Source organism: Pungitius pungitius, chromosome 7 (genome assembly GCF_949316345.1).
Source record: "Pungitius pungitius chromosome 7, fPunPun2.1, whole genome shotgun sequence".
In the NCBI taxonomy this organism is placed as follows: domain Eukaryota; kingdom Metazoa; phylum Chordata; class Actinopteri; order Perciformes; family Gasterosteidae; genus Pungitius; species Pungitius pungitius.
In genome coordinates, this window is record NC_084906.1 from 21,396,042 (window position 1) to 21,408,158 (window position 12,117).

Sequence of the window (12,117 nt, forward strand, 5' to 3'; positions counted from 1 at the left end):
TTGTCACTCAAGAACAACATGAAGCTCCAACAACCTGGTTTCATCTCTTTTCACCTCATTATCGGTTTCTGAAAAAACTGAATGGAATCAAAGCAAAATCAAATATTCTTCACTATTGAACTAACATCAATAAGGATAATATCACTATTTTAAGTTGTGCTTTTTCAGCCAGGAAAGCAGGTCGGAGGAATGATGTTTGGGATTATGAGGCCATGTAGGAGGTGATAACAGATGATGATGATGAGGAGAAGTAAGAGTAGAGCACATTCCACCCGAGTGGATCACCGTTAATGCGTCAGTTCGGTGGACTTCGGGGTTAAATCACATTTAGTGCCTCTGCGGGGGTCTGTGTGAGCACTCTGGGGGGGCAGGGGGTGAGTTAGTTTCATGCCAGGAGGGGGGGGCATTTGGAGTGCTGGGACAGAATGAACCCTTGCGCTGCTGATTTTATATATCTGTAAAGCAGAACCTTTAGTTGGATAACAGCTGATCTGCAGTGGGATCGGGCGGGGGGGGGGGGGGGCACAGGACGGCCGTAAAAAGGAAATTCTGTTGAGAGGTTAACTGGGGAGGCAATTAAAGGGCAGAACCTCTGGGTTGAGGGGGGGGGGGGGGTGGACTACAGCAGTGGAGCACTAACTCATTTTTCTCCGGACTCCCCCTCCTACAAGGTAAATTCATAATTTTTTTCTATAAACCACATAAATAAAACATTTGCTTACAAAGCCAATGTGTGTGGTTGATTTGCATAATTTACTCTACCAAGTGGGGTACTTTTTATTTAGTTTGTTTGCTGCCATTGTATGTTTGGGGGGGTTGACATTTTGGGGACATCGTCATGCCAACGCTTACCGCGGCTCTGGGCTGCATGACTCTTTTTCTGATTCAGAGCCCGCTTCCGCTGGAAAGATTCCCGTTTCTCAGTCTCCCATGACCCCCCCGAGCCTGCAGGGGACAGCCGTAAATATTAGAAAGATCAATGAAGGAAACCAAAAACATTTGTGTAATGATTGGGGGGCTGATTGTGGACCCCCGTCGGAATGATTGTTCAGGAACGAGCTAATTGCAGAAAAGTCTCTGTGCAGCCTGATGGGCGATGAAAAGAGAGCAGTCCTTAAAATACTGTGTGTATGTTCATGAAGCCACAAGCTAAAACCTAGCCACAAAGCTAGCACACAGCTAGGATACTACAAGTCCACAGCTAGCCCAGAGCTAGTCTGTTGCTAGCGCAAGCTAGTCCATAGCTAGTGCACTGCTATCCCATAGCTAGCCCACAGCTAGTCCATAGCTAGCCCGTAGCTAGCCCACAGCTAGTCCATAGCTAGTCCATAGCTAGCCCACAGCTAGTCCGTAGCTAGCCTACAGCTAGTCCGTAGCTAGCCCACAGCTAATCCATAGCTAGCCCACAGCTAGTCCGTAGCTAGCCCACAGCTAGTCCATAGCTAGCCCACAGCTAGTCCGTAGCTAGCCCACAGCTAGTCCGTAGCTAGCCCACAGCTAGTCCGTAGCTAGTGCACTGCTAGCCCCTGGGAAGCAGCCTCTGTCTCCTGTTGATTTGCTGGCCCGGTTGGAGCCATGACTCAGCGTTTCGTGTCTTTCTCATGCTTCTCAACTTCTTGGCCCTCAGCCTTGTTGAACTGAACGGGATTCAAACCACCTCTTTACTCTGCTGGAATCAGGTCATCCAGCACAAAGAAACTGAAGTCAGCTGACTTCTATCACATCTGGCTCACAGTGAGTAACCCTCTCACAGCTCATTTATTCACTCTTCATTGTCAAACTTTCCCAAAACCCAAGAATATAAATATCTGTGTATACATGTATATATATATATATGCATATATATTTTTTGGGTTGCTTAGCAATGATAGACACCCCCCCCCCCACCCGGCCCCTTTGTAGACGGAGCGTGTGATCAGTCTGGTAGAATCAAAATAATAATGTGAACCCTGTTTTTCTGACCGAGTGATCGAGATATCTGACGGACAGCATGTTAAAAAAAACATTCCCACCAAATAATTTGGGTATTTGAGCGCACTTCCTAAAACTACAACGAGATTAAACCGTCACCTCTGGCTCTATTACACCGTTAGAACCCCGTTACACTGCTGCTGTGGGAACAAGGGATGTGAGGCAATGATGCATGCTGTGTGTGTGTCTGTGTGTGTCTGTGTGTGCAGAAGGGGGACAAACACTCATTTTCCGCCCAGATAGCCAGAGCAGTGGGAACTTCCTGTTGGCATCACACTCACAGAGCAGCTAACGCCTCGCTGCAGCGGGCGACACGGAGATAACGGCAGACCTCTCGGCTCAAATATGAGACAAATCAGACCGAACAGAAAGCAGGAGGCGACCTCCGGCTCTTCAGTGAGGTCAGAGGTCACCCGTTAGAGCTGCGTTCTAACCTGACCACCAGGGGGCGACGTCTCTGGTCCCATAAAGCTCTACGGGAAAAAGAACCAAGGCAACGAACATAATTCATTTTTTTTAATCCCTTCTGTTTTTGTTTGTATGAATAATAAACCTGGAAATCCCCTGTGAGCCAATGTGTTGCATCTCAGAGATTTTATTACTAACACAAACTAGGGGAGAAATATTTGTAGAACAAAAGTTTGAATCCTTAATAACAAAGATGAGTAGAAACAGAAGAGGGCCGAGGTAAGTGCAACCTGAAAACCACATTATCAGGTGTTAGAATCAACTGGGAACAAAGCAAAAGTATTAAAAAGGACACAGGACAACGCCATGGCAACGACCTGTCAATCAGCGTGTAGCCCGCCTTAAAGCATTATGGTATGTTTGACTCTACACGGACCGGGGTGGAGGAAATATTGCTTGTTAAACTACGGACATGGTCGAATCACAGAGGACCCATGTGACCACATTCCACTCATCCCCGACATTCTGCAGAGAATCCGCACGCCACATCAGCAGATGTGATTTACACTAACGAGCATCACGGGACGGCGCGCCATGTGCAGCGAGGGGTCGGGTTAGAGTAGAGGTCACGTGGGGGGCCGTGTGTGTGTGTGTGTAAGTACTTTGTAGGTGTAGTAAGGACAAGGCCGGTCCAGGACTTGCCTTCAGCAGCCTTCGTAGACCCGGGCTGGTCCTCCAACAACCGCATAGGCCGACCGTCGCCATGGATACCGAAGCAGCCCAGCAGGCCGAACGAATTCCCCGACAGGGAAGACTTGGAATTCTTTTCTGTTTTCTTCTTCTTTGCAACGCTCCCTTTTTCTAATAAATACAAACTAAAAAGGCACGGAACAGGAAGCACTTCTACACGCTGCAGTGAGCGCAGATGTTTACAGACGAAAAGATGATCCAGAGATTCAAGATCCCCAGTACGGGTCATGTGACGGGGCGTGACCAATCAGGGTTCTGTGTCCTCTGTCCTCTGTCCTGTGTTTCTGTGTCCAGAGACATTTGTAACGTGGGGAGAGAAGAGGGACAGTGAGGACGCAGTGGAGACATTCCAGCGTAAGTTGTTTAATTGTCGCTTTCGTTTCTCCCCCAGATGTCCTGACCCCCCCGACCCCCCCGAGGTCGTTCAGAGAGCACAGTGGTTGTGAAACAGCGATTTGGAACATTGTGGAGTTACACAAATACACACACAAATAAAAGTCTCACATCACAGTTTTCACATCGATGAATTGTTTTGTTTTGTTGGTATTCTTGAAAACTTTACAGCAGATAAATATATAAATATATATATATATATATATGTAACACGGCGCACACAACGCCACAGACACACATGTACATATACGCAACCCCCCCCCCCACACACACAACCCCACAGACACACACATGTACATATACACAACTCTCCCACACACACACACACACGCACGCCTGGCGCGGCATGCCAGTAATCAGGGGACTCCAGACAAGGGGGGGGGGCATTAGTCGTCTGACTCAGTCTCAGGACGGGGGGGCGTCAGAGTGCGACCAGTAGCCGGTATTCAGGGGCTCATTTTCCTCATACGGTATCAGAGTGGATCGCCCCCCCCCCCCCCCCCCCCCCCTTAGGCTTCAACCACGCGGGATCTGATGTCTCCTATAAATGTGACAACCCCCCCCTTTAAGTTCAACCGACGACTATGGTGCGGTGTCGCTTCACACACACCTGTCGTCTCACCGGCTAAAAGAGGAATGCCTGGGGGGGCACAGGGGGAGGGGTGAGGCGGGGGGGAGTGTTCCCTCTTTAGTACATGAAGATCTCACATCTCCACCATGAGGAGGAGTGACAGTGGAGTCAAAAAGTCCCACAATGCATCAGTCCTCCAGGCAGGATGTGAACGTCCCCCAAAAGGTCAAACCGGGTCTGCTGCGTTAGGCCTTGGTGAGGAGGGGGGGGGGGGGGAGGATAACAGTAAGTGTTTTGAAACCACCTGCTGCTGCCAGATATCACCCCCCCCCCTCCAGTGTCCAATGTGCACGGGTTATCCAATCACGTGTACTAGCGCACTCACTCATTCCTGTGGGATGGAGTCAGACCTGAATTATCGAGTGTTAGGGGGGGGGGGGCTGCTGCAGGGGGGGCCAGACAAAGACTCACAAGAGTGATGCGCCGATTCCCCCAAACACTGCTGAATCATGAAGGCATTTCCTCCTGCGGTTCATCCAGAAACCACTCTACACCTTGGAGACAGCGCTTGGTTATTCTGATGACACAAGTTCAGGTTGACCCCCCCCCCACGAGGACCCCCTGTCCTGAGCCCTGAGGACGGATCTTGGAAGCATCTTTCCAATCCCTCCTGGGAGGCCCGGTTACAGGGGGCTCAGGGCGGGTATGTGTTAGCATGTGCGTGTGTGTTAGCGTGAACGTATGTGTTAGCGTGTGTGTTAGCGTGTCCGTATGTGTTAGCGTGTGTGTTAGTGTGTCCGTATGTGTTAGCGTGTGTGTGTAAGCGTATGCATGTGTGTTAGCGTGTGTGTTAGCGTGTGCATGTGTGTTAGCGTGTGTGTTAGCGTGTCCGTATGTGTTAGCGTGTCCGTATGTGTTAGCGTGTGTGTTAGCGTGTCCGTATGTGTTAGCGTGTGTGTTAGCGTGTCCGTATGTGTTAGCGTGTGTGTTAGCGTGTCCGTATGTGTTAGTGTGTGTGTTAGTGTGTGTGGTGAACCAACGCGCCAGACTCCACATTCTGAATAATTTGACCGGTTGAGCAACATTCCATTTTGAGTGTGTTATGATTTTGTTCAGCTGACCTCAAAGAAAATGAGGAAATCACAGCTGCTTTAATCTGAGGAGCAACAATCAATCTGCTGATTAAGAAAAAACAAAAGTCCCGTCAAATTTGTATCAATAACAATAACTGAGAGACGCATCAACATGGAATGAATGAATTCGACCCCTGCGTGAAGTTGTCCCGATGTCTGCACTTATTGAATGTGTGATGTTTTACATAAATCTGCCTCTTAAACATTAGAACAAGAAGCTGGAGACACTGAAGGGTAATTAGCACCCTTCAAAATAAAACCTTTGTCATTACCGGCAGATCAACATGTTTGTTTCAATTACAATTTGTGATGGTTTTTAAAGTGTCCTTAGTTGGATGTAAATGCAGCACTAAGTCCAACAGTTGGCTGCTTACTCTGTCAATAACTCACAGATGAACCACCAGCAGAGGGCAGGATGATGTTTGATCCCCGTGTCAAACAACAAGGTTTAACACGTAACTGAAGGAGTTACAGCATTTCCCTGATTATTGTAACCTGTATCTAGAATCTTTTCTCCTTCTAAACCAAACTGAGTTTCTTGTGAAGATTGGAATTTATTTAGAAAAGAAAATATGCAACAAAATGCAAAACCACCAACACCAACAAATCCATGAGAGCGAAGACCAAAACTGTAAAAAGTAACGCTGGCCTGTTATTATTAGTATGAACATATTGATTATAGCTAACAGCCGGTCATTTAGGATGAATTATTCATGTAAACATTATAAACCATGAGTAATGACAGGAAATATACGTCGGCTAGTGTGAAAGCACCAAAGAAGCGCTTCTGATCCTGGTCTCTGGCAGCGTTAGCTTAGCATTGCTCGCTAGCCAAAACCACGTCCAGGGTGGAGCGACCTCAAGCCTCTGACCAGCACTACTCTCTTTAAAACAAAAGCCGGAAGCTGTAAAAAAGGCATGATTATCAGAGTTTTATCTTTACGGCCCTTGAACACATTGTGTCTGACAGGCTCTTCCGGTAGAAAAAGCACCCAAACCACAGCTTTCATTCTTCAGGTTTCATTTTAAATCTTTTTTTAATTTTGTAAAAACTATTGAATTCTTACATGATCAAACATGACTAGAGAGCCATGTTTGATTCTCATGACATGATTTAAACGAAGCTTCATTTGTACTTTTGGTCCATAAAGAGTTGTTTGATTGACAGCTAGCATCGCGCAGGATGAGTCGCAGATTAGCGTTAGCTCGTCGTGCTGCGCTATGAATGGATTTTGTTTGTGTTTGTGTGAACGTTGATTAACTCGCTGGTTTCACAGACTTTCAGACCCAACACACATGAAACAATATATTGCTCTAAGGGAAGCGTGTGTAAACACACACTCACGCTCGCGGCTATGCTACGTTAGCTTTATGGTTCATAGCTGAACGCGATTACTGAAATGAGAAGTCCACGCAGTTTTCTTCTTCTTTTTCAACCGTTTGTATACTCCAAACTTCACGTCATCTCAAATGAAGGAAGTTGTGGATGTGACCTGAGAGGGGAAGTAACATCTAGCAACACTAAAAGAGATAAAGAGTAGATCATAGAAATGGAGTATTTGGGTCAACGGGACATGAGACCAACTGCTGAGGAGAAGAAGCTGTTTGTGTCTCGGTCCTGATGGACCAAAGCCTCCTGGCAGAGGGACGGGGCTCAAAGCGTCCTCAAAAGGAGTCAAGGGAACAACCATTTATATTTCATTACTGTAATTTTCATTAAAAACACATTTGTTGCTGTGAGCAAACAAAGACGTTTTTGAAGTAGACGCTGACCTGCAGCACCAGAAGTAATTCACTTTCATTGTGCAGCCAATTATCAACCATCCCTCTGGAGTTTTAATAACATCTCTCTACGTCTCTGTTCCGTGTGTGAAGGCTCCAGCATATTTTCTCGTTGTGTCATGCAGAGAAAAAGGCTTTCTCATCCCGTTGAATCACCAAAGCTTTAGCATTCCCAGCTGTTCTCATTCTGTGTGTTCTTTGTAGGCCACACCGAGAAGGCTGCAAGTGCACATAATGTCCACTTGTCTTTTAAAGGAAAAGCCTTTAAGATCCAAAGGGCCCATTTTTAGTTTCATACGTATGTATTTACGAAGTCTCTGAGAAAACAGCTTCTTGACTTGATTCATTCCCTCAGGAAGCGTTCAAGTTCATGCTCTCAGTCTGCAGACTTCTAGATGATGACCCGCTGGGACCGTGATCTCCACAAGCTGCTCCGAGGGACACGCCTCGTTACCTCTCAGCCAACCGCTTCACAATCATTCCCTCCCCGCCGCTCGTCCCCATGCTCACCGTGCACCAGGGGGGGGGGGCGTCATCACCTCGTGTTTACCCAATCCCCAGAACCTGAGCCTCTTCTCTCGGGGGACACCCTTTGACCCCATTAGGGCGGTCTGCACTTCTAGGAAAGCCCCGGGAAAAAGACGCAATAAAAACAAGAGAATAAGTACACACACACACACACACACACACATGGAGATGTTCCTCCTTTTGGCTGAACCAACACAATCATCTTTATGCCCCAATGTGGATCGTTTAAAAGAACACTTGGTTGTTTCTCTAAAAATTGATTTACTAAACTCTTTGTTAAACTTTATGTATTTTAAGCCTCCTTGTCGACATCATTTGACGCATTGCTTAAGACATTGAGGTCTTTCTCATTCCTTTCCTTGACTGAGGCAACAACAACCGCTGTGGCTGTTTGATTGTTAACAGCGTTAGGAAACGATGACAAGAAAAGTCAACGACAAGAACACAACAGACGCACAAACACACATTCCCATGACTTTAGTAACTGCATGGACCTACAGGCGGGGACGGAGCAGCTGGACTCACGGTGGTTTGTTCTTAGAATGTTCATGGTAGTAAACACAGGGACAGGCCCCGCCCCCCCGCTGGGGAGAGAACATGTGACCCTGAGCAACATTGATTGATGGTTGAACTAAAAATGTATTTGATCAATTCATTTCTCCTACGGCCCCATCATAGGAAGGCCGACATGTATCTATGCAGCTCAACCAATGTGAACCCAGACTGATGCTTGCAGATGTAAATCCCACATGCTCCTGCACGCTAACGCAGCCACACACACACACACACACACACACACACACACACACACACACACACACACACACAGAGCCACACACACACACACACACACACACACACACACACTGAGGAGGATGCTGTCGGCCATGGAGGCAGAGAGGAAGAGGAAGTCAGCTGGCACGCTCATCAAACCCTTGTCGGATTGCCAGGAAAATTGATAAAACATCTCACCGCCTCGCCCCCCCGCCGCTATAAATACCCCCCTCCCCCCTGTGAGTATACTGTTCCTGCCTCCCTGCTCCGGCCCTCAGTGACGGGGAGGCTGGAAGCTTCTGCACGGCAGGAAGCCTCCCAGCCGAGGTCAGCTGGACTGACACAAGGCGACACGGCGGCGCCCGGCGACCGGAACCTTCTTCACGACCGCTGAATGCGTCCATTAGAGTTCCTCAGAACACTTTGATTTCCTCTCCTGCTAATTAGCTTCCTGTAGCGCACAGGGCTCGTTGCTTGGTGTAGCATCAATGGCGTCCACCAGATGGAGCGTGCTCTGTGCCCTCGATTAACGAATGTAGAACAGGCCGATCAGGAGAAGGACCCGGAGTGTGGGGGGGGGGGGGGGGGGGGGGGGGGCAGCTTAGTAAGTTCCGGCGTGTCATCACTGTCTGGTATATTCCCTTTTGCTCACTGAGTGGAAGGAAGTGAAGTCGTGTGAGTGGCGCCATGATAACAGCTGTTCTATTCTCTAATGTCAAGGAAAGGAGCCTCAATGCTTCCTTACTTAGCTCCTTTAGCAAAGGAACCACAGGAGCATCCTTTACCAAAGGAAAGGAGATAAATCCGTCCCACAATTCCTTGTGGTGGCAATAAAAAAAAAATGACCCACTGCAGCCTGAGGTCAAAGATGCGTCTCCTGTCCATCAAAACCAGGTAGCTTAGGAAAGGTGGTCGGGTCACACCCTGTTCACCTGTGTGCCCGGGGGGCTGTGTCTCAGGGGGGGGGGGCAATCAGGCTCAAGACAATATTTAATTTACCATCATATTCAACATTCTGTGAGGGATAAATAGAACCCGAGAAGGAGGAAGCGTGTGATGGTCTTCATCCAACCACGAGTTACACAAACAACAACAACAACGTGTTGTTACGTTACCTAAAATCAAATGTGGGGATAAGGGTTGGAAACTGATCCAGTTGTACCCTGATCACGGGTTATTTGTGTTCATATGTTTGCAGCATGTAACACGCTTATATTCCCTCATTAGATGCAAACATGAGAAAGTCTCTGAAGGAATGAAGCTTCCTGAAGCTCTTCTTCTCAGGGAGTCGTCTCGTATCGTTAAAGTTCTGTTATCGTTGACGCTCCCAAAGCGGGTCAGAGGAGTCGCCCCCCCCCTTCCTGTGGAAATGGGATCATTTCATACGGGGGGGAGATAAGCCGAGCGGACTGGTGAGCGCCGGCGTTTCTGCTTACGGTCTGACGCACTGACAGCTGCTTTTCCTGCGGGGTCAAAGGTCAGACTGGGTTGATCTTTTCATTCATCCTGCTCGGGTGACTAAATATATCAGTAATGAAATGTCTCGCCGATATCGGACCACCGTCACTGCCCATGATGCCCTCTTGACCCCCGATGGACGTTGTGTTCCCGACATTTACCTGCCCTCCTAACTCCCCCCCCCCGCTCGTTCCTCTGAGCCCCCCCCCTCTGCATCGTCTCTAATATTTACAGCAAGTGCATACAAAACTCCACCATTTCTTCCTCTCCAACCGGAGATTCATTCCTCCATAAAAACCAGGCTAACGCGGCTGTTGGGCGTGAAACGCGAGGAGGGGGGGGGGGGGGGGGGGGGGGTGAACTCTGACCTCTCGTGAACCCAGCCGATAACAAGGGAGGGTGCAGACAACATAATGGAGTTTGATAAATTCATGAGCTCTGGAGAAGGTGATTCCTCTTTCCTATGGTGTTCCACCATGAAGGAACAACTGAAGCAATGAAGCTAACCGTTAGCACTACGTCTACCTGCAGGTTAGCTTAGCACGAAGCCCACTTCATTCATCCTCTGACAAACCGCCAAATGAAACGTCCAGTTACCAACTCTCGCTTCGACCTGATGCCGACTCGTCTGTATCAAGTCTCCCCCCCCCCTCTCTTTATTCACAGAGGAATGTGGATCAGCGGACTGAACGAGGTGAACCCCCCCACCTCCCCCCGAACACAGGACCATGGCCCACCTGACCTACTTTCATGACCTTCCACCAGGGAACATGAGATAAGATCTCCAAAGGTTGCATCTGAATTTGATGTCTAACCTAAAATTCACCCACGGAATCAACCCTAAAAACAGGAAACTGTGTTTTTCTTTCCCGGGAAGAAGGTCCAGGGCGAGTTGGGCCGCAGGAGAATGCTAAGGGTCGGTCGCCCGGTTACCAACGGCAACGACACATCAACGGGACGATGCAGCGAGGGCTTTGAGCGCGGCCGCCAGGAGGAGGACGGGGAAAGGAAAGCAGGAATGACCAGGAGCGGTGAGCGTGCAAAGAGGTGCAATGAAGCAAGAAAAGTACCTGACGTCCTACATCATCTCCGCCTTCAGATGAAATCACATGTTCATGTTGTTGTCAACAAACACAAGAGTTTTAAAGGTTTGCTGATACACTGGAGGTCTATTTTCTAGTTTCAGACCAAGTCCAGAAAATAGCAAATCATCTTGCAACTTCTGGAGCACACAGAAGCGTCGCCATGACGACCATCGCCAGGAGGCCGACCTAGAAGGTGAAACCAAGCTCATTGAGGCTGAGGCACTTGGACCGGTCTCTCGCTTTGACGGTTCATCTCAGGTTCTGGACCTCGTCCTTCTGCTTTCAGTAAATTGGAAATTGTTGACATCTGGTTGTTGACTCCCTGCTTTCTCTCAGAGGAACCCATCTTCTCTTCTTCTCCACTAGCAGCAGACACGTTGCTTCTCTCCACTCGGTTTCTGGAGGAGCGAAGAGAGAAAACAGAGAGAAAAGGCTCTCTGTCGCAGAAACGACATGCTGACACGTCCAGTCTCAGCAGAGCATCTATGTGTGTGGGGGGGGGGGGGGGGGGACTCATAGGCTCTGGATACAGGGACTGAGCTTGTGTGTCTCTGTAATTACACAAAAACAGACACACACAGCACAGGAATGTGCGCGAGGATTAGCAGCGTTAAGAGGAGGAACCTCAGGCTCTCTCCACGTTCCCAGCTGCTCTGACAGGAGAACCTTCGTGTGGCTGCTTGTGTTGCTGATGGCCACCAAGAAGAAGAAGAAGAAGTGAAGAGATAAACAACCTTCATCACAACGTAGAAATGTGGAGCAGGATGACGGGAGTTTATGAACGTGTTCCTGAACCAGGAAGTGACCCAGCTGGACCAGAACCACAACCTGGACACACCGTCCCCCGTGCCAACGTCAGCATGAACACCCCCACCCCCTCCGTGTCTTCAGTTTATCCACAATTCATCACATCCAAAGAAGGGAGGAGCCTCCTCAGAGCAGGGAGGGGGCTGAGTCCAGAGGGGAGGAGCCTCCTCACAGCAGGGAGGGGGCTGAGTCCAGAGGGGAGGAGCCTCCTCACAGCAGGGAGGGGGCTGAGTCCAGAGGGGAGGAGCCTCCTCACAGCAGGAAGCCCAGACAGACAGAAGGACGCCTCCTCCTCTCTGCAGCCGCCATAAACAACCTTTTACCTTTCATGCCCTGAATGCTACCTGTTGACCTCTGATCTCTAACGCACCATCTCCAGCATCGTGACCTCTGACCCCCGGAGGGTCCCTGTCAGCGGCCTGCTGTTCATCACCCCTCTGTCTGCTTCATCCTCAGA

General features: G+C 48.9%; 1 long non-coding RNA gene across 1 annotated transcript; it reads left to right on the plus strand.

Annotated features, from left to right (window-relative positions):
* The first annotated feature begins 611 nt into the window (after positions 1-611).
* Positions 612-3,256, plus strand: LOC119216797 (uncharacterized). Its single transcript, XR_005120162.2, has 3 exons — positions 612-671; positions 1,628-1,734; positions 2,181-3,256. It is a non-coding gene; the product is annotated as an uncharacterized LOC119216797 (long non-coding RNA).
* Positions 3,257-12,117: the final 8,861 nt, after the last annotated feature.